This window comes from Ranitomeya imitator, chromosome 3 (genome assembly GCF_032444005.1).
Source record: "Ranitomeya imitator isolate aRanImi1 chromosome 3, aRanImi1.pri, whole genome shotgun sequence".
NCBI classification, from domain to species: Eukaryota; Metazoa; Chordata; class Amphibia; order Anura; family Dendrobatidae; genus Ranitomeya; species Ranitomeya imitator.
The window spans coordinates 791,556,463-791,579,646 of NC_091284.1; the positions used below are offsets into that span (position 1 = coordinate 791,556,463).

The window sequence follows — 23,184 nt, forward strand, 5'->3', positions numbered from 1 at the left end:
TTTCTTTCTGTCTCCTCTTCACTATGGGCATTTTACAAGCGATCGCAAGCTTTGCAGTATTTACATTTGCGCAAATAAATAGCTGCAAATTAAATTTTTGAGTAAAATTCAGCAACGTTAGTAAATTCGAATTTCAAAAGATTTGCTCCTGTCCAGTCAGAGCTACATTATGGTGCAATGTCTAGCATCAGGATACTGCGATGCTTGGCCCCATGACATACGATAAAGTCCAATGTCGCTGTGTAGGCCCAGCCTTATATTTACTGTATCCTGACTTGATTTAAAAGCCTTTCTTGAAACAGACGAGACTATGTTGAAGAACTTCTAATAAACACTAAATGAAACGGATTCATACCCCTGTTACGACAATATTTATTTTGTATCTCTTTACAAAAAAAAAAAGAAGTAAGACACTAGCTTCTCACAATGAGTAATGATTGTTTTGAAGTCTCGAAATTCACAGGGGTCTTGTGTAGCTAAATTAATTAAAAGAACTTACAGATTATACCTGTATCAACTCCATTTTGTGTCTATCTCTGATCATGACAGAAGCAAGGCTGCTTGCTACATAGAATTAAAAAGCACGGCAGGGTGACCAGCATATCTCAGCTCAGCGGGAGACCTTCTCTCTGAATTCTGTTTAGTTACATCGTCTGCAGTGACATCAACACGTTCCTGCCAACAAGAAAGCGGGGGCAAGATAAAGACGATGGAATAAAGTTATTAAAGCCAAAATATCGCTAAATTCTTTTGGAATGAAATGTTTGCATTTTTGTCTCCGTCTTCCAACTTCCTCATTAAATTGCTGAGATAATTTTCAGATTGACCCAGGTCTTATAAATTTGCCGGTAAAAGTTTTTGTTGATATTCCGAAGGCAGATTGGTAGTGAAACTTTACTTCTTATTTGCAGACCGAATGTTTGATGTTTTTCTTTTTTACTTTTATTCTTTAGCTTGCTTTTATCCATTATTATGTCATTTTTAAAAAGGTAAAATCCAGTCAAAATGATTGTTTGATACATCATGGACTCATGTAACCTCTTTGAATAAATCTAATTTCCACAATGGAGGAGCCCTATGAGACTCACACTCCTGCTAAGAAAAGCTCAATTCAGTTTTTTCAAAGAACATGAATGATAACGCCAAAACTTTTTCTCCACTCATGGTGGGTGGTTGGGTGAACTACTGTGTTTTCTGTTTTTAAATCAGAATGACAACAGAAAACATCCTAATGACCCTGATAAAAAAAAGTTCACATACCCTGGTGATTTTTCTCCTGATAACATGCACAGAAGTTGAAACAAATGGGTTTGACAGGCTAGTAAAGGTAACATCCTCACCTATGACCTGTTTGCTTGCAATCAGTGTGTGTGCATAAAAGCTGAGTGAGTTTCTGGGATCCAGACAGACTCCTGCATCTTTCATCCAGCCACTGACATTTCTGGATTGTGAGTCATGGGGAAAGCAACAGAATTGTCAACGGAACTACAGGAAAAGGTAGTTGAACTGTATAAAAAAGGAAAGGGATGCAAAAAGATATCCAAGGAATTGATAATACCAGTCAGCAGCGTTCAAACTGTGATTAACAAATGGAAAATCAGGGGCTCTGTAAAAACAAAACCACGGACAGGTAGACCAACAAAAATGTTGCCCACAACTGCCAGGAAAATTGTTCGGGATGCAAAGAAAAACCCACAAATAACAGCTGAAATACAGGACTCTCTGAAAACTTGCAGTGTGGCTGTTTCAAGATGCACAATAAGGAGGCACTTGAAGAAAAATGAGCTGCATGGTCGAGTCACCAGAAGAAAGCCATTACTGCACAAATGCCACAAAGTATCTTGCCAACAATGCGCAAAACAGCACAGAGACAAGCCTCAAAATTTCTGGAACAAGGTAATTTGGAGTGATGAGACCAAAATTGAACTTTTTGGCCACAATCATAAACATTATATTTGGAGAGAAGTCAACAAGGCCTATGATAAAGGAACACCATTCCTACTGTAAAGCACCGAGGTGGATCACTGATGTTTTGGGGATGTGTGAGCTGCAAAGGCACAGGAAACTTGATTAAAGTTGAAGGAAAGATAAATGCAGCACATTATCAGCAAATGCTGGAGGCAAATTTGCAATCATCAGCCAGGAAAGACAACAATCCAAAACACAAGGCCAAGTCGACCTGTCTTTGGCTACAGCAGAACAAAGTGAAGGTTCTGGAGTGGCCATTTCAGTCTCCTGACCTCAATATCATTGAGCCACTCTGGTGAGTTCATTCTAGACAGCCCAGGAATTCACAGAAACTGGAGGCTTTTTGCCAAGAAGAGTGGGCAGCTTTACCATCTGAGAAAATAAAGAACTTCATCCACAGCTACCATAAAAGACTTCAAGCTGTTATTGATGTTAGAGGAGGAAATACACGTTATTAAGAAATGGGGTATGTGAACTTTGATCAGGGTCATTTGGATGTTTTGGGTTGTCATTATGATTTAAAAAGCGAATACACAGTAGTTTGACAATAAATGGCTTCACCCAACCACTAACCATGAGTGGAGAAAAAGTTTAGATGTTATCATTCATATTCTCTGAAAAAAGGACAAGAAAGCAAAAATTCTGCTGCGGTATATAAACTTTTGAGCACTATTGTATTTTGAAAACAGCCACAATGTTGTTTCAAATTTTCATTAGTATAAATTTCAGTTCAGTGACAAAATATTTTGAGATCTACCGAGATTATGGCCCCGATTTATTAAAAAGGAATCATTCACCAGATTTTTGCTCCACAAATCTTTCTTTCTGGCATAATAAATGCCACAGCTAGCCATAAATTAGATGTTCTATAGCAACACCCCCATCCCACTCCGATTTAGCCCATTTTTGCCGACCTGAGAGAAACTGGAGTGATAATAACAAAACTTGCAAAATTTTTATGCAGCTCCATGTTATGCAACATTTTTTCAACTTTTAAAAACTTTTAACTTCATAATTCTGGTATAAAAGCTTTAATGTATACAGGCCAATATATTTTAACCTGGCGTTCCAAAACTACAGTCCAACAAGGCCCATCAACAACTCATGTTTTGTACTAGGAGACCAAAGTAATTTAGGAAAACTGAGCAATCTATACTAGATACTACCATTGTTCTCAACAGCACGAGTCCTGTTTACGCAAGATTATACCCTGCCAAGAATTTATTATTATACATTTTTATAGCGCCATTTATTCCATGGCGCTTTACATGTGAATACGGGGCAAATATAGACAAATACATTAAACATGAGCAGATAACAAGGCACACGAGTACATAAGGAGGGAGGACCCTGCCCGCGAGGGCTCACAGTCTGCAGGGGGTGGGTGAGGATACACTAGGAGAGGGAAGAGCTGGCTGTACGGCTGTTCAGTAGGTTGAGGATCACTGCAGGCTGTAGGCTTGTCGGAAGAGATGAGTCTTCAGGTTCTTTTTGAAGGTTTCTATGGTAGGCGCAAGTCTGATGTGTTGGGGTAGAGAGTTCCAGAGTATGGGGGAAGCACGGGAGAAGTCTTGGATGCGGTTATGGGAAGAAGAGATGAGAGGGGAGTAGAGAAGGAGGTCTTGGGAGGATCGGAGGTCGCGTGTAGGTAGGTACCAGGAGACCATGTCACAGATGTATGGAGGAGACAGGTTGTGGATGGCTTTGTATGTCAGTGTGAGGGTTTTGAACTGGAGTCTCTGGGTGATAGGAAGCCAGTGAAGGGCTTGACACAGGGGAGAGGCTGGGGAATAGCGGGGGGACAGGTGGATTAGTCGGGCAGCAGAGTGTAGGATGGATTGGAGTGGTGCCAGAGTGCTAGAGGGGAGTCCAGAGAGTAGGAGGTTGCAGTAGTCGAGGCGGGAGATGATAAGGGCATGCACTAGCGTTTTTGCAGTGTTGCGGTCAAGGAAAGCACGGATCCGGGAAATATTTTTGAGTTTGAGACGACAGGAGGAGGCAAGGGCTTGGATATGTGGCTTGAAAGAGAGGGCAGAGTCGAGGATCACCCCGAGGCACCGGGCGTGTGGGACTGGGGATAGTGAGCAGCCATTGACATTGATGGATAGGTCTGGTGGAGGGGTAGAGTGAGATGGGGGAAAGATGATGAATTCTGTTTTGTCCATGTTCAGTTGTAGAAAGCGAGCAGAAAAGAAGGCTGAAATGGCAGACAGACAGTGCGGGATTTTGGTAAGCAAGGAGGAGAGGTCCGGTCCGGAGAGGTAGATCTGCGTGTCGTCAGCGTAGAGATGGTACTGCATACCGTGGGATTCTATGAGCTGTCCCAGGCCGAAAGTGTAGATGGAGAAGAGTAGGGGTCCTAGAACAGAGCCTTGAGGAACACCGACTGACAAGGGGCGAAGTGAGGAGGTGGTGTGGGGGAGGGAGACACTGAATGTTCGGTCTGTCAGATATGACGAGATCCAGGAAAGGGCCAAGTCTGTGATGCCAAGGGATGAGAGGATTTGTAGCAAAAAGGAGTGGTCTACAGTGTCAAAGGCAGAAGACAAGTCCAGGAGAAGGAGGACAGAGTAGTGTCGCTTGCTCCTGGCAGTTAGTAGGTCATTGGTGACTTTAGTTAGGGCAGTTTCAGCTGAGTGATGGGAACGGAAGCCTGATTGTAACCGATCAAAGAGGGAGCAGGAGGAGAAGTGGGAGGACAGTTGAAGATGGACGTGTTGCTCCAGCAATTTGGAGGCATAAGGGAGAAGAGATATCGGGCGATAGCTAGACACAGAGGATGGGTCGAGGGAGGGCTTTTTGAGGATGGGTGTGATCTTGGCATGCTTGAAGGATGAGGGAAAGACACCTGTTGTGAGTGAGAGGTTGAAGAGGTGCGTTAGGGTTGGGATGAAGACCGTGGAAAGGTTAGGGATGAGGTGGGATGGGAGCGGGTCAAGCGTGCAGGTGGTGAGGTGTGATCTTGACAGGAGGGTGGAGAGCTGATCTTCTGTCATGGTGGAGAAGCTGGTTTTGGAGGAGCAGGGTTGAGGAGCTAAGAGGGGCAGTGGGCGCTGTGGGCCAAAGCTTTCTCTGATCGTATCGATCTTCTGTTTAAAGAAAGAGGCGAAGTCATCAGCAGAAATGAGGGGGGAGGGAGGAGGTGCGGGGGGACGGAGTAGAGAATTGAAAGTGTTGAAAAGCTGTTTAGGGTTGTGGGACAGGGAGGATATGAGGGATGAGAAGTAAGTTTGTTTTGCGGCAGTGAGCGCAGACTTGAAGCTGGCGAGGGACTGCTTGTATGCAGTGAAGTGGTCGGCAGAGTGGGATCGCTTCCATCTCCGCTCAGCAATCCTGGAAGCCCGTCTCAATTCTTTGGTCAGGCTGGTCAGCCAGGGCTGCCTGTTAATTGTACGAGTTTTACTATGCATGAGTGGGGCGGCCGAATCGAGTGTTGTTGTTATTGTGGTGTTATAAAAAGTGGCAGCAGCATCTGTGTCATGAAGGGAGGCTATGTCTGTGAGAGGGAGAAGGGACTCAGAGAGTGATTGTAAGTTGAGATGTTTGAGATTTCTGCGAGGGTGAGTGAGTTTGTGGAGTGGGGGTTGCACACTAGGAGAGGAGAGGGACGAGAATGTCAGTAGGTTGTGGTCAGACAGGGGGAGGGGTGTGTTAGTGAGGTTAGTAAGGGAGCAGAGGCGGGTGAAGATGAGGTCCAGCGTGTGGCCATCTTTGTGAGTGGCCTCAGAGGACCATTGAGTGAGGCCAAAGGAGGCAGTCAGTGATAAAAGTTTAGAGGTAGCTGAGGTGAAAGTGTCAATGGGGACATTGAAATCACCCATGATGATAGTGGGGATGTCAACAGAGAGGAAATGAAGTAGCCAGGTGGTGAAGTGGTCGAGAAAGGTGGAGATGGCTAGTTCTGGGGGGCGGTAGATGACAGCCAGCTGGAGGTTGGAGGGGGAATAGATGCGGACAGAGTGCACCTCAAACGAGGGAAGAGTAGCGGAGGGTGGTAGCGGGATTGGAGTAAAGGAGCAGGTGTCGGACAGGAGCAAGCCAACTCCTCCACCGCGTTTGTTGCTGGGGCGAGGGGTGTGAGAGAGGTGGAATCCGCCATAGGAGAGCGCAGCTGGAGAGGCCGAGTCAGATGGGGTGAGCCAGGTTTCAGTGAGGCCGAGGAAGGAGAGTTTGTTGGTGATGAAGAGGTCATGGATAAATGTCAGTTTGTTGCAGATGGAGCGTGCGTTCCATAGTGCTCCAAGTAGGGGGAGCTGGGGAGTGGGGGCTGGATGAATGGGTATGAGGTTGTCGTGGTTGGGAAAACGTGCGGAGGATCGTGGCAGGGGGTTAGAAACGAGTGTGGGGATGAATTGGGGAGGGCCGGGATTTGGGGATATGTCACCAGCAATGAGGAGTAACAGACAGGTCATTAGAAGGTGGGAGCAGGATAGGACATGATGCGGCCGTGTGTGTCTGGAGAAAAAGGATTGTATGTGGAGGAACAGTTCTGAGGGGAAGGTGAGATGGCTGGGGAGTATGGAGGAAGAAATGACTAGTTCCTTACTAGGAGGAGGGATTGCAGGAGATTGTAAGAAGGAAAGTAGTATGGGGGTGAAAGAGAAAAGAAACCGAAACATTGAAGTGGTCGGTATTCTGTTACCTTCCAGTCAATTCCAGTCCAATTCAGTCTAATTCAGAATCATAATTAAAAAGATGTAATTTAAAAGATGATTTGCAGCAGACTGAGTCTATAGCAGACTCCTGCATGTGAATATATCCCCAGTTAAGGGCAATCAGGTGTGAATGAGGGGGTGGCTGGGTATGGGAGACCAGATGTAGAGAGTTAAGCAAAGGTCATAAAGTGAGGGAGGGGTAAGACTGACCACTCAAAGAGATGCCAGGATCACACAATGAGATACATGAAAACAGGTCGTGGAAACAAGCTGATAGGTAAGAAAGCATACTAAAAGGATTATATGTGCTGCACCAAGACACTCAGATCCTGGGGAAGCATAGAAAAGCCAGTGCAATATACAGAGACATTCTGGAGCCAGGGAGAGCTGGGTAAAGTCAGTGCATACCATGGAAAATCAATGCAGTATACAGAGATATTCTGGAGCCAGGGAGAGCTGGGTAAAGTCAGTGCATACCATGGAAAATCAATGCAGTATACAGAGATATTCTGGAGCCAGGGAGAGCTGGGTAAAGTCAGTGCATACCATGGAAAATCAATGCAGTATACAGAGATATTCTGGAGCCAGGGAGAGCTGGGTAAAGTCAGTGCATACCATGGAAAATCAATGCAGTATACAGAGATATTCTGGAGCCAGGGAGAGCTGGGTAAAGTCAGTGCATACCATGGAAAATCAATGCAGTATACAGAGATATTCTGGAGCCAGGGAGAGCTGGGTAAAGTCAGTGCATACCATGGAAAATCAATGCAGTATACAGAGATATTCTGGAGCCAGGGATGATGATCTTTTGTGCTCTGTGAAAGATCATTTCACCCAATGAGTGACCATTTTGATCGTTCATCGGCTGATCAGCAGCCTATGCAGATGGCAAGGTAATCGTGAAACGAGCATTAACAACCCTCGTTTATGATTATCTTACAGTGTAAATGCGGCTTTAGTTTCACTGTGGCACAGACGACATGGTATATCACTATACTACATCTGCAGATGTTCAATTTTAGATAAATGTCCAATTACTGAGATGTCTACCAATTGTTAGGATGAGTGAAGTGGGGTGCATTTTATGCCAACCATCTGTGTGTATGGGGACTATAATTTCTTTGGTCCCCCAACCTTTTTACAGTACATTAACACTTATCTTCAATCTCATTTCCCCTCCATTCTTTTTGTGTTTCTTAATGCCAAAATATGAAAATTATATACTCACCATATACATATACTGTCATTTTTGTTAGACTTTGATCCCTGATGCTCTTTCCTGGGTTTGATGACTCGCATGTTTTTTGTGTTATTAGTGCCAAAAGGGTTAGATTCAGAATTGCCCCCTGCTGCGCCTACCTCCAGGCCCCTTTTTTTACCTACTTCTGCCCAAAGAGCTCCCTTTCCAATTTAGGCAACGTAGTAACGTATTGTCTATATGTACAACATACAGATATGTACCATGCACAGCGAGAAACCAATAAAGCATAAAAATAAATTTGTAATAAAATGCTGTAAATGATAATATTATACCTGTTATGTTGATGTTGATGTTATGATTATGTTATAATGATATTGCAAGACGCGCAATTTGTAACTATAAGAATTACAAAATTCTGTATATAACTCTATGGAAAATTCTATGATGTAGCTGAACTACACAGCAATTAAGTCTGCCGAACCATTTTATCCTTTGTAGGAAAGAAAGTTTTATCAGTATGGAAATCTTACAGGTTTTCTGCTGATTTATGTGTTTGATTTTGGTCTGTACAGAAAGTGTAAATTCTATGAGGTGTTAGTATAATGGGACTGGAGATGATGACAGTGCTGTGAAGATTTATTTTCCAAAAGGAAATGTTAAGTAATCGCTGTGCCAGGCTTCTAATCTTTCGCATTTTTTCTTTTCTAGATTGGACGTGGGACAAATTCTCAAAATTGAATCCTTAATTATTTGCAGGCGTCCCGTTGTACCTGGAATTTTTGAGAAGGTAGGTCCTCCTAATTACAATGGAATTTTCTAAAAAGTTATTTTAGGCTTCAAAAACTAAAGAAAAATGTGACATGTTTATACTGCTGGAGTAGAAATTTTCAAGCCTTAGGGAATAATATTAAAACCTTAGAAATACTATTATGGCCTCATCCACAACTAGGTTTTTGGGTGGTTAATTATCACCATATTTTTTTCTAATTATTATTTTAATAGATTTTGTTTTGAAGGCGTTTGTAACTATAAGAGCCACCTTGTGCTGCACTAATGCTGTATTCTGACAAGGTGGCTCTTTTCGTTCTTGTTCCTGGCACTGCTGAAATAATCGTTTTTGAAATTTGTCCCTTATACCTTGAAATCATCCCGGGGCAGGTCTTTCCCCCCTAACACTGACGCACCACAGCCGTCACTCATGGCCTCCTCTTGCTTCATTAGAATCCCCAGCGCCTGCTCTGTAAGTTTGAAGGGCAGCGCAACTGCACATGCCCGAAAAAAATAACAGTGCAGGCGCCGGGAACGTTAATGAAGGAAGAGGAGGCAGCATGCAGAGGCCATGAGTGACGGCTGTGGTGCCTTCTTCAAAACCCATCAAAGATTTTCTATGGGGTTCAAGTTGGGCAACTGTGATGGCCACACCAAATTCTTCCAGGACTTCTTTCAAAATTAAGCTATGGTGATGGGCATCCAATCATGCCATACCTAAGGCTTAACACAAAAGACATTAAGTTTTTAACTGGTATTTCAAGATTCTTGATTGAATCCATCTTTTTCTCAACACACTGCAGGTTTCCTCTGCCAGAGAAAGCAAAGCATCCCAAGGGCATCACCAACCTAACACAAGAATTCACTGTATCCATCACCATGCTCCCATCATGCTTCACTGCAGGCGTCACCAGGACCCCATCATGTTTCACTATAGGGAGATTACCAAGTCCACACCATGCTTTACTATATGCATTACCAAGTACTTGCCATGCTTTATTGTAGGCATTACCAAGTCTCCGCCATGCTTCACTGTAGGCATCACCATATCCTCACCATGCTTCAATTCAAGTTTCTCCATATTCCTACCATGCTCCAATGTAGGCATTACCAAGTCCCCACCATGCTTCACCAAGCTACTGCCAATGTTCAAGGTAGGCATCGTCAAGCCCTCTACATGTTTCACTACAGGCATCCCTGAGCCACCGCTGTATCTCACTGTTGGCAGGGTGGTCTTTTCAGAATATGCTTATTTCTTCCACCTCTAGACATAACGCTGAATCATAGAAAAAAGTTCCAGTTTTATTTCAAGTCTCCACAAAACTGAATTCCAAAACTTCCTTGGCTTATTATTCTGTTTGTGGGTCAATAGTGGTGAACATCATGGAGTTAAGGAATAGAGATCTTTAGAATTTAGTATACCTCTTACTGTGCAAACTAATCTTCCTTGCCTGCTGTCATAACATTTTACTACAGGTATTTTTCAGTCACTTGGGGGTGTTTGACCACCTGCCTCCTGAAGAATTAACTAGCAGCTGATGATAGCTTCCTCTTCTTGCCACATCCAGGTGGTATAGTCAATGCTCCTTTCACTCTGGACTTTTGAACTATGCTTTTAACTGTATGTCTAGAAACATTCAATACCTCTATTTCTTTTTATCTCTTTTTCCTGGTTTGTGCAAAGGAATGATCTCTTGTCTTGACTTTTAACACCATTCTCTTGAGAACCCAAGAATATTAGTGAACTGTAGGTCATTGGGCTAACATTCCTCAAAAGCTCTACCAAAAGCTGTTTTACATTTGCAGCAGGTTATAGTAGCCAGAGGAGCTCTACTAAGTGCTAAAGATGCTTGTTATTAAAGGGAACCTGTCACCTGAATTTGGCGGGCTCTGTTAATGGTCCAATGGGCGGTGTTTTCTCTCCTTTCATGCACCCCTTCCTTTCCCGCTGGCCGCATTATTATCTTGAATATGAGTCTGTTTCCTCCGTAGTTCACACGTGTACAAAGCAATCTTGCCTTGCGCACACGCAGTATGCTTTGCCCAACTGCAGGCAAAGCCGAAAAGCATTAGTGTGCAGGCGCCGGTGCACTATGTCCCGGAAGTATTTCGCTGTGTTCTGGGACATAGTGCGCCGGCGCATGCGCACTAATGCTTTTTGGCTTTGCCTGCAGTTGGGCAAAACATACTGCGCGTGCGCAAGGCAAGATTGCTTTGCGCACGCGTGAACTATGGAGGAAACAGACTCATATTCAAGATAATATTGCGGCCAGCGGGAAAGGAAGGGGTGCATGAAAGGAGAGAAAACACCGCCCATCGGACCGGACAAAGAGCCCGCCAAATTCAGGTGACAGAGTCCCTTTAAGGGATTGAATACCTTTAGACTTCAGTAGTCAGCAAAAGTGGTATTCTGTGTTCAATTTGGAGAATCCACTTGTTATTTGAGCCGTGTTGAGCAATTTAAATTGTTCTGGTTTGCTTGGTTTATTGTAAACTACACTATGTTTGTAAATTTTGCTAATAAATCTGACTTGCAATCAGGGGTGAATAATTTGGATTGCAAGTCTTAGTTCAACTAACATAGCAGATTTGTTTACATCTGCATGATAAAAGTGGATCACTTCTTCTACTTCTCTGACAGGCAGTTCAGGTGTTAAATTCAGTTGTACCAATTTTTTCAGGACTGTCGTCACCATTCTATCATGGTATAACCAAACTGAAAAAAAAAATGAAAAAATGAATATATTGTAGCCCCTCTGAAATACTGTTGAAAGGCGGGGGTCTAGGTCTTGAGACCCCCCTCCGATAATTCAAACCACAGAGCTGACATGCTTTGCTTATGCATGAGCGTGCAAAGTACACTGTACTTGCTGATTAGAAGATCTATATGTCTGTACACCGCTGTGCACATGGTCATGAATAAGCCTAGTCATTCTGCTTCTGTGGTTTGAGTGATCGGTGGGGGTTTCAAGACCTGGAAACCTGCAGATCAACAATGGAGCTGCTATAATATTTCAAACATTTTTCAACCTTAATAATATCATAATTATTATAAAAATAACAATTGTCATTATTAATATTATTATTTTATTATATATTATATAATAATTATATATTATATTATAAGTGTCGTGATTATATTATTAATATTAATATATATTATATGTGTCATAAGTATTATATTATCATATATTATATTATATTTGCCATGATTATTATATATTATATTATAATTATATATCATATTATAATTGTCATTATTATTATAGCACATTGTATGATATTTTATTCATTTTTTGAAATATAGACATAGAAAAAATTGTAGATATATGAGGATGTCGTTTAATCATCTTTATCAATTCTATATGACATGTAATGATACCAGCTCAATCCAAATGTCACTTTTTTTGATAAAATGCAGAAATTTTGAAAACAAATCAACTTTTTCGGTGACTTTGAAATCTGAAGTGGTAATTTTTCTACCAATAAAGTCAATGCTTAGAGAATTGCATCTGTCTATTCAGGTGCTTTCAATCTTCAGTGGATGGAAATAATTACCTTGTGCCCTCGCTGGGTAATTGCCTTTTGATTGAGGTTATCAAAGTAATCAAGTCACTGAGAGGCAGAAGCCATTGGTTGGGTTAAAAGGAAAACGGAAAATGTGAAGAAATATGTAAAATTGGTCAGATTAATACACAACTGTGAAATATTTAATGTCTCTATTATGGATTCCTGGAAGAAAAACTGTGCCCTGAACTAGAATAATCTGGATTAAATATCTTCAGATTGGGAGGACTTATAGAAATACTAGATGGTGGCCCGATTCTGACATATCGGGTATTCTAGAATATGCATGTATGTATGTATGTCGTGCTGTGAGTGGGGGTTAAATTTTGCCCCATTATCGCTGATTGGTCGTGCCCGGCTGGCTGATCAGCGAAGCGTGGTTCAAATCTGGTGCCAGTTTGCGGCCGGACTGCACCTGTTGTAGATTGGTCGAGGTGGGCCGGGCACGACCAATGACCGAAGCGGTGTTTAAATACCACGCCAATATTGCTGATTGGTTGCGCATGGCCATCCATGACCAATCACTGAAGCGGTGTTTAAATCCCGTGCCAATATCGCTGATTGGTCACGGCCGGGCACGAACAGTCAGCGAAGCATAGTTTAAATACCGCGTCAATTCGCAGCTGGACTGCGTCTGTCGCTGATTGGTCGCAGGATGTCGGGGGTTCGTGGCGCTGGATGTTGGGGGTTCAGGGTGCAGGATATAGTACAGGCATGTAGTATATAACACAGCCACATAGTATATATCACAGTCACGTAGTATGTCGTATATAGCTCAGCCACGTAGTATATAGCACAGCCATGTAGTATATAGCACAGCCACGTAGTATATAGCAGCCACATAGTATATAGCACAGCCATAGTATATAGCACAGCCACGTAGTATATAGCACAGCCACGTAGTATATAGCACAGCCACGTAGTATATAACAGACACGTAGTATGTAGAAGCCACATAGTATATAGCAGCCACATAGTATATAGCAGCCACATAGTATATAGCACAGCCATGTTGCATATAGCAGCCACGTAGTATATAGCACATTCACATAGCATATAGCACAGCTACGCAGTATATAGCACAGCCACATAGTATATAGCACAGCCACGTAGTATATAGCACAGCCACGTAGTATATAACACAGCCCACGTACTATATAACAGACAGCCACATAGCATATAGCAGCCACGTAGTATATAGCACAGCCCGCAGTATATAGCACAGCCACATAGTATATATCACAGCCACGTAGTATATAGCAGCCACATAGTATATAGCAGCCACGTAGTATATAGCAGCAACATAGTGTATATCAGCCATGTAGTATATAGCAGCCACATAGTACTGTCTCCTTCCCCATAATCCTGTAGAATGTAAGCCTGCAAGGGCAGGGTCCTCGCCCCTCTGTATCAGTCTGTAATTGTTAGTTTGTTTACTGTATGTGATATCTGTAACTTGTATGTAACCTCTTCTCATGTACAGCACCATGGAATCAATGGTGCTATATAAATAAATAATAATAATAATAGTATATAGCAGCCACATAGTATATAGCACAGCCACATAGTATTTAGCACAGCCACATAGTATATAGCACAGCCACATAGTATATAGCACAGCCCACATACTGTATAACACAGACAGCCACAAAGTATATAGCAGAGCCACGTAATATATAGCACAGCTACGTAGTATATAGCACAGCCACGAAGTATATAACACCGCCCACATACTATATAACACAGACAGCCACGTAGTATATAGCAGCCACATAGTATGTAGCAGCCACATAGTATATAGCATCCACCTATTATATAGCAGCCACATAGTATATAACAGAGCCCGCACAGTACAGTAAATAACACAGCCCACACAGTATATAACACTGCCCACATAGTATATATCAGTCATGCAGTATATAACATAGCCCACGTAGTATACAGCAGTTTGGGCACCATATCTCTGTTAAAAAAAAGAATTAAAATAAAAAAAGTTATATACTCACCCTCCAGCATACATCGATGCGCTCGAGCAGCGAGGCTGCCGCCAGCTTCCGTTCCCAGTCATGCATTGCAATATTACCCAAATGATTTAGCGGTCTCACGACAAAAGGTGAGAATAGCACAATTTTTTATATTATTTTTAACATATCTTTTTACTATTGATGCTGCATAGGCAGCATCAATAGTAAAAAGTTTGTCACACAGTGTTAATAGCAGCATTAACAGACTGCGTTACACCGCGTTATGCCACGGTGTAACGCAGTCGGTTTAACGTACTGCTAAAATGCTATGTTGGCGGCGGGCGCTGACTGGGGGGAGTATGGATTGGGCACTCACTGCAGGGGAGTAGTTAGCGGCCATTTCACGGTCGGACTGTGCCCGTCGCTGATTGGTCGCGGCCGCTGGCCATAACCAATCAGCGACTTAGGATTTCCGTGACAGACAGACAAACAAACAGACAGACAGACAAACACACGGATGTGCCCTTTAGACGATTATATATATAGATAACACAGATACAACTATGTGCCTTAAAAGTTGTCCCCTCAATCCTTCCATACTGTGCTTGCATATGTTCTTTATGGAGAGAAAGAATATGTCACTGATAGACACCTCTGAGGTGGCCTATATTCTTGGAGAACAAAGAATCGAGCATGATGGAATAGAATATGTTCAATCTTTCTTTGCCGTTAAGGAAAGACATACCAAATTTCCCAAATTCCAAAGTGTCACTCTCCCATGTCTTACATCGAAGCAATCCAACTTTTCCAACCTGTCATTATAAGAGAGTCCTTCCATCCCATGTAACGTAATCATCTAGTTGCCGCCTTTCAACCAACTCTTTCCAATATTCTTTTCGACATTGACTTCTAGGATTACTGCTTCCTTTAGGTGGCATTAGAGTTCTAGTCCTTTTCCTCTCTGAAGAGACAATTTGCAATATTCTTATTAAAATGTGAAGCCCAAAACTGGATGCCATATTCCAGGTGTGGTCTCACAAGTGATTTATAAAGGGGCAACACTACATTGGGATCACAGAATTTTATCTCTATTTTTATACAGTACACCCTAAAATCTTGTTTGCTTTTGTGGCTGCTGCTTGACATTGAGTGCTGCTGCTTAGCTTACTTGTAATGAGAATACCCAAGTCCTTCTCCTGTTCTGTACCCCCGAGTATACTCTCATTTAATGTATACACATCAATAGGATTACTCTGTCCTAGATGCATTACTCTACATTTATCTACATTTAATCTCATCTGCCATGTGTTGCCCTTGCAGCCATCTTGTCTTAATTATTCTCTAATATCATATTGTCAAGCTCAGTTTTTGTTATTTTATAACATAGTGTGTGATGCTCAAAGACTGACACTTAACTCGCTACGTCATCCAAAAATATTTTTGGTAATGCTGATCTGGAGGTTTCAGTGGGATTTGGGAGTTGTGCTACCTCGAATTAGGGTCAGGATTCAGGAATAAAACCACAAAAAGAGGACTTGAGAACCGCATACCGACTGTATCTTTTTGTGCATTGGCGTAACAAGGGGCCAATCCCTGATTGTAGGCTGGCTGTCTCATCGGTATTATTGCACCTGTGTAGCCGCCATCTCTATTTGGGTCCACTGCACCCTGATAGTGCATTTGTTTTGAGGCCTAGGCAGGTGAGCATCTCTACCTTTTTTCCTGGTGTGTCTTTTATAGATTTTTGGAGGATTTTCAAGTCCTCTTTTTGTGGTTTTGTTATTGTGTGAACGTACCCTAAGCACTTTGTCTCACTCCTGCTCTAGACAATCAATATTATCGGTGTTTTGTGTATATTTGACTGACATATTAAAGGGAACCTGTCACCCCGAAAATCACGGGTGAGGTAAGCCCACCGGCATCAGGGGCTTATCTACAGCATTCTGTAATGCTGTAGATAAGGCCCCGATGTTACCTGAAAGAGGAGATAAAGACGTTATATTATACTCACCCAGGGGCGGTCCCGCTGCTGGTCTGGTCGGATGGTTGTCTCCGGTCCGCTGCGGCGCCTCCCATCTTCATTACAAGACGTCCTCTTCTGATCTTCAGCCACGGCTCCGGCGCAGGCATACTTTGCTCTGCCCTCTTGAGGGTAGAGGATAGTACTGCAGTGCGCAGGCACCAGAAAGGTCAGAGGCCCGGCGCCTGCGCACTGCAGTACTTTGTCTGCCCTCAACAGGGCAGAGCAAAGTACGCCTGCGCCGGAGCCGTGGCTGAACGTCAGAAGAGCACGTCTTGTAATGAAGATGGGAGGCGCCGCAGCGGACCGGAGACGCCCATCCGACCGGACCAGCAGCAGGACCGCCCCTGGGTGAGTATAATCTAACGTCTTTTTCTCGTCTTTCAGGTAACATCGGGGGCTTATCTACAGCATTACAGAATGATGCAGATAAGCCCCTGATGCCGGTGGGCTTACCTCACCCACGATTTTCGGGGTGACAGGTTTCCTTTAAATACAACATGTAGAACCTTATATAACTAAGTATCAGCCCTGTCTGTTTTATAACTTTCTTCATGGCGGATAAGAATAATAGCTGCAGATTTTTGTAATATGTAATCAATCACTTCAGCCCAAAGCAGAAATGTCCTTTCCCAATATGCTCATGTCTGAAGTTGTATCATCCAGAACATAAATTTGCTCATTTTTTGGGGGCCGAAATAATGAAATTTCTACTCCACCAGCCGACATTTTACAAGTGATTGTTTCTTTGCAAGTACATTTCTATTAAAAGAATTTAAATTATGCTAAATGTTTCACTCTCCTGCCATCTACTTGACCATTTCCCGCTCTCTTCTGAAAGCCCTGATAGCTGATCTGCCGCCATAATTACTTGTTAACTGAAAAATGTTATCATTTATTTTTTTTAAAGTACAACATACATCATTTTAGACATTTATATTGAATTTTCTGTAATTTCATGCTAATGTTTAATGGACGGAAGCACATTTATCTGTAGTCACTTAGTTACAGCTCATCTGGTAGACTTCTCAGGCATGGTGGAGGGGGGCAAAGAGGAGTCTTTATCAGAATAATGAGCTATGTCTTAAGATTTGGAGCTTTTTTTTATGGTCTTTGCATTTCGTCTGGGTATCTTAAGTGACTCTTTAGGGTGTCGTTTTAGTCGTGTTATTTGCTAGATTGTTGTCATAGTTTTATGGGAATGAAGGCGCTTTTTCTTCCATTACATCAGATGTGGTTGTCTGCAGTGCGTGTAATACAATAATTCGGCTACTTTTATCTTCTGGGAGTGTTTTTACACTTGATGGTTTACTATCACATCAATAAAAGGAAAAACCTAAGACATCCATAAAAAATGCATCAAAGGCAACATACCGCAAATTAATGTTATATTGTGGTTGAACTTCTAGAAAAATCTATGACATAATTAAAGTGAAATATCTTGTTTGATCTCTAGATGGGTAAAGTTGGACAACTTGAGGATATCACTTCTTCAAACTTGAAGGTGTTGTTTCATCACAGATTACTTTAATATGAGAGCTGCCAAGGCTGATGTTATCCGGAGACGTTCTCAGCAGCTCTTTTTTTCCCGTAATGTATTGTTTTACCAGTAGTGGTCATGGAGTGGTCCTACAAGAGAAAGACTACCTATTGGCCTAGTTGGGTGTTCCAAGTGGGAGAGCCCCTTGTATGACATTCACATGCCTTTGGAACATATGGACAAGGAGTGATATTTACCCCTTCAAGTCGCAGCCCTTTTTCGTTTTTGCGTTTTCATTTTTCACTTCCCTCCTTCCCAGAGCCATAATTTTAAATTTTTCCATCAATATGGTCATGTGAGGGCTTATTTTTTGCGGGACGAGTTGTACTTTTGAACGACACCATTGGTTTTACCATGTCTTTTACTAGAAAATGGGAAAAAAATTCCAAGTGCGATGAAATTGCAAAAAAAGTGCAATCCCACACTTGTTTTTTGTTTGGCTTTTTTGTTAGGTTCATTAAATGCTAAAACTAACCTGCCATTGTGATTCTCTAGGTCATTACGAGTTTATAGACATCTAACATGTCTAGGTTATTTTTTATCCAAGTGGTAAAAAAAAATTCAAAACTTTGCTTAAAAAAAAAAGAAAAAAAAGTGCCATTTTACGATACCTGAAGCGTCTCCATTTTTTGTGATCTGAGGTCGGGTGAGGGCTTATTTTTTGCGTGCCAAGCTGATGTTTTTAATTATACCATATCGGTGCAGATACGTTCTTTTGGTCGCCCGTTATTGCATTTTAATGCAATGTCACGGCGACCAAAAAAACGTAATTCTGGCGTTTCTGATTTTTTTCTCGCTACGCTGTTTAGCGATCAAGTTAATGCTTTTTTTATTGATAGATCGGGCGATTCTGAACACGGCGATACCAAATACATGTAGTAGTTTTTTTTTAATTGTTTTATTTAGGATGGGGCGAAAGGGGGGTGATTTAAACTTTTATATCTTTTATATTTTTTTCATATTTTTAAAAACATTTTTGCCTCCATGGGAGGCTAGAAGCTGGCATAGCCTGATCGGCTCTGCTACATAGCAGCGATCATCAGATCGCTGCTATGTAGGTGAAATGCAGGTGTGCTGTGAGCGCTGACCACAGGGGGGCGCTCACAGCAGGCCGGTATCAGTAACCATAGAGGTCTCAAGGACCTCTATGGTTACCTTCCTGATGCATCGCCGACCCCCGATCATGTGACGGGGGTCGGCGATGACATCATTTCCGGCCGCCCGGCCAGAAGCGCCGGTTAAATGTCGCTGTTTGCGTTTGACAGCGGCATTTAACCGGTTAATAGCGACGGGTGAATAGCGATTTCACCCGTCGCTATTGCGCGCACATGTCAGCTGTACAAAACAGCTGACATGTCGCGACTCTGATGTGGGCTCACCGCCGGAGCCCACATCAAAGGGGGTGACACGGCATGCGCCGTAATAGTACGGCGCATGTCGTGAAAGGGTTAATGCAACTACCGCTTTAGTAGGGTTATCCACTTTGGAACATGTGGGGGAACCTTGCAGCAACGGTTCTATTCCCCACAATTTCCCAAAGAAATTAATGTGGTTTCCATGCAAGGCCTCATCAGAGGGATTTTAGCATGAACGATGGCGATCAGAACATGTGCTGAGGACCAGATGGATGACGATGAGAAGCAGAGAGGGTGGGTAAGGGGGTGTGCAGGCGGCTGGTTTGAGCCCTGCATTCCTGTGCATGCCTACCTAATGAAACTGGATATGTTTTGTGTTTACTGTGTGCCCTGTGTAATATATGATAGCTGACACTGTATAATATAATAATGGCTGACACTATTCTGATATTTGTGTGTTAAGGACAAATATAGGGAGTCAGTGGTAGTGGTAGGTCAGCATTGGTAAGGGTTATGGCGGTGTAGTTGCGGCTAGAGTAGGAGATTAGATTGAGATCAGAAATGGCTTCAGCCGGAGTTGTGACAGTTGAGAAAGGTGCTGGGACAGAGAAGTGGCAGGATGAGTGCCTTCCTGAGGTAATTTCAGTTAGTAGCGTGGAGGAGAGCTGTCATGTTGTGAGAGGAACGAGTCTGTGAGGAGAATTGTTCGAGAAGAAAAGAGTGAAGAGAGAAAATTAGAAGGGTGACATGTCTGTCTTCGTGACTGGTGTGATCTGGGCAGTTGGTTTAGTCAGTGGTTAGGCCTTTGGGAACTCCCGTGATGTCCAGGACCAACGGTCCAACAAGGATTAGAAGCGTAATCCTGTAATTTCACCCAAGGAAGGGGAAAGTGGACGGTGGGCACTAGGGATCAACTAGACCGGCAATCCAAAAAACTGCGGGGATGGAGATCACGGTACCAGATGATGTGTTGCTAAGGAAGACCAGGGACAGCTTAGAAGGTGGAACATCTGTGACATGTGAATACTATTGGACCGTGTCTGTAATGAAGCTGAACGAGTTAAGTAAAGTTTTGTTGAATATAAATCTGGACTTCTCGAATATATTTGTGTGTTGCTGAAGCAGATCTGGACTTTGCACGCTGAGGAGACTTCTGACCCACAGGTGGGTGAAATACATTGCAAGCACAGCACACCACAAAATGGACATTCCTTTATTAATGTAGCATCAGGGAGTGGAAATAACACCAAAGCCCCTTGCCACGGCTACCACCCTGGCCCCTGGTAAAAATGGAGAGGAAAGCATCAAGGTGAGTATAAGGATTTTTTTTAATTGTAAACCTTTTAGTGACCTATTGTGACATTTTTCTGAATTTGCATGGAAGCTAATTACAAAAAAGAAATCTGTATTTGCAAATGTGGATTTTTGTAAAATTCATGTTGCATTCAATTCCTCTCTAATATATTCACTTATCTTTATTGGACACATGTGTAGACTGACAATGATCAAAGGACAGTTTGTATATATGCTGAGTGAAGAGTAAATGTACAAACTAGCTATACAGTATCTATATACGTGCCTTTGAACACGCTGAGCATCGGTGCCTAAGTGTGATTGTCACTTTTGCACCTACTTATGTCAACATGATATGCAGCATGTTGATATGCAGCAAGATTATACACTGGCTTGCAAAAGTATTCACCCCCTCAGCATTTTTCATGTCTTGCTACTTCACAACCTGGAAAGTCACTGTTTTTTTAGGGTTTGCATCAGTTCATGTAAAGAACATACCTACGACTGTGAACACTTGGCTTTATTTTCACTGTGAAGCAAACAACAAATAGGACAAAACAGCTTAAAACTTCAGTGTGTATAACTATTCACCCCCTAAAGTCCATACTTTGTAGAGACTACTTTTATCCAAGTCACTTTGGATAAAACTCTATGAGATTTCCACATCTTGCTACTTGGATATTTGCACATTACTAATGGCAAAACTGCTCCAGCTCCTTCAAAGTTAGATGGTTTCCTCTGGTGAATAGCAATCTTCAAGTCTGACCACAAATTCTCAATTGGATTAAGGTCTGGACTTTGACTAGGCCACTCCAAAACATGTACACATTTCCCCTTAAACCACTCGAGTGTTGCTTTAGCAGTATGCTTTTGATCATTGTCTTGTTGGAAGATGAGTCTCTGTCCCAGTCTCAAATCACTGACAGACTGAAACAGGTTTTGATCAAGAACATCCCTGTATTTTGCACCATCCATTTTTCCCTCAAATTAGACCATTTCACCTGTCCCTGCTGCCAAAAAACATCCCCAAAGCGTGATGCTGCCACCATCATTTTTCACTGTAGGGATGGTGTTCTTGCGGTGCTGATCTGTGTTGGTTTGGCGACAGACATAGCATTTATCATGGTGGCCAAAAAGTTCAATTTTAGGTTTCTTTTGACCACAGCACCTTCCTTCATACATTTGGGGAGTCTCTCACATGTCTTTTGGCAAACTCAAAAAGAGCCTTACATTTTTTATGTGTAAATAAAAGCTTTTTTCTGCCCATTCTTCCATAAAGATCACTTCTATGGAGTGTATGGCTTATTGTGTTCTTATTGACAGATATTCCAGTCTCTGCTTGGGAACTCTGCAGCTCCTTCAGGGTGACCTTTGGTCTCTGTGCATGCCAATTCACTCTAATGAATGCCCTCCTTGCCCAGAGGTGAGAGTTTGGTGGGCAGCCCGCTCTTGGCAGGTTTGTTGTGGTACCATATTCTTTCCATTTGATGATTGATTTGATATGTTTTGGAGGATCATCAAATTGGGTTGTTGCTTTTTTTTATAACCCAACCCTGACTTGTACTTCTCAACAACTTTGTTCCTGACCTGTTTAGAGATCTCCTCAGTCTTCATGGTGGTGTTTGGTTAGTTGTGCCTCTTGTGTAATGGTGTTGCAACCATTTCAGAAAAGGTAAACTTTATATACTGACAGACCATATGACACTTAGATCGCACACATGGGGACGTCCTGTTACTAAGCATGTGACTTATGAAGGTAATTGCTTGCACTGGAAATTTGGGGGGCTTCTTCTACCATAAATGTAATTTATGCCTATATTTTTCTCACTTCATTAACTTAGACTATTTATTGTTGATGCACACACAAATCGGATTAGAAAAATAGTTAAACACAGGTACTAATGTAGCAAGTTATGTAAAAAGCCAAGGGTGTGAATACTTTTGTAATTCAATGTACAGTCTAGCTTAAGAAAACTCAATTACCCGATCATGAAAGACTAGGGAAAATTATGGCATTCTGTGCATGTCAGTTCTGTACATTGGTTGTACCTCTGCCACAAAGAAATTGAGTAAAACTAAGTTTTATGATAATTTTTATGTTTTTTTTAAACAATATCTAAGCCTTGATTTTTTTTATATAATTTAGTCCAGTCTTGAAAGATATGAATAGAGATGAGCAGATCATGTAAAAGTCGAATTCACCTTGTCTTGCAGTTTTCGTGGGCAGTTTGATTCTCTGAGAAGTTACTTTCTTCAAATGTATTGTGACTTACGGTCTGAGGTCTCTCCCCCCCTATAGGCATCTTGGGCGTGTTCGGCTAATATATTCGAGTCCCCGCGGCTGCATGTTTTGCGGTGCGGTAGACGGCCACAACATATGCCGGGATTCTGTGCATGTGTTGAGGTTGTCTACTACCACAAAAACATGCACTTGAGGGGAATCAAATATATTATCTGAGCACACCCAAGATACTCGGATAACACCAGAGCATGCTCGCTCATCACTAGTGTTCAACTGTACCCCAAGAATGAGAACTTTTTTTTATATAAACACATAGAAAACAATCAGAGTCAACAACAATGCAAGAAACATGCCATGGAGAAACTGGGAACTCAGACTTGTGTCTCCTAGATTTTTTTCTCCTCCTTCCATTTATTCAGGTTATTATAGAATGAAATTGAGACATTCAGAGTAACTGAGGTGACCTCTCAAGGTCAAACAGAGCTGGCTCTTGGACTCAAAGTACAGTCAATTTAAAAGCAAAATCTTAAATTACTAGGTTACTCCAAGAAAAGATTCATATGACAGAAAGTTTCACACTGATGTCTCCACCATAAATCATTGTGACAGAG

At 42.3% G+C, this 23,184-nt stretch overlaps 1 protein-coding gene across 1 annotated transcript in view; it reads left to right on the forward strand.

The window, feature by feature from the left end:
* The window catches only part of CNTN5 (contactin 5), a 2,082,395-nt gene that overhangs the window by 853,680 nt on the left and 1,205,531 nt on the right, over positions 1-23,184 (forward strand). The window contains exon 3 of the mRNA XM_069759184.1: positions 8,533-8,611. The gene's annotated coding sequence lies outside the window, so the exon portion shown is untranslated. The remainder of the gene's footprint in view (positions 1-8,532; positions 8,612-23,184) is intronic.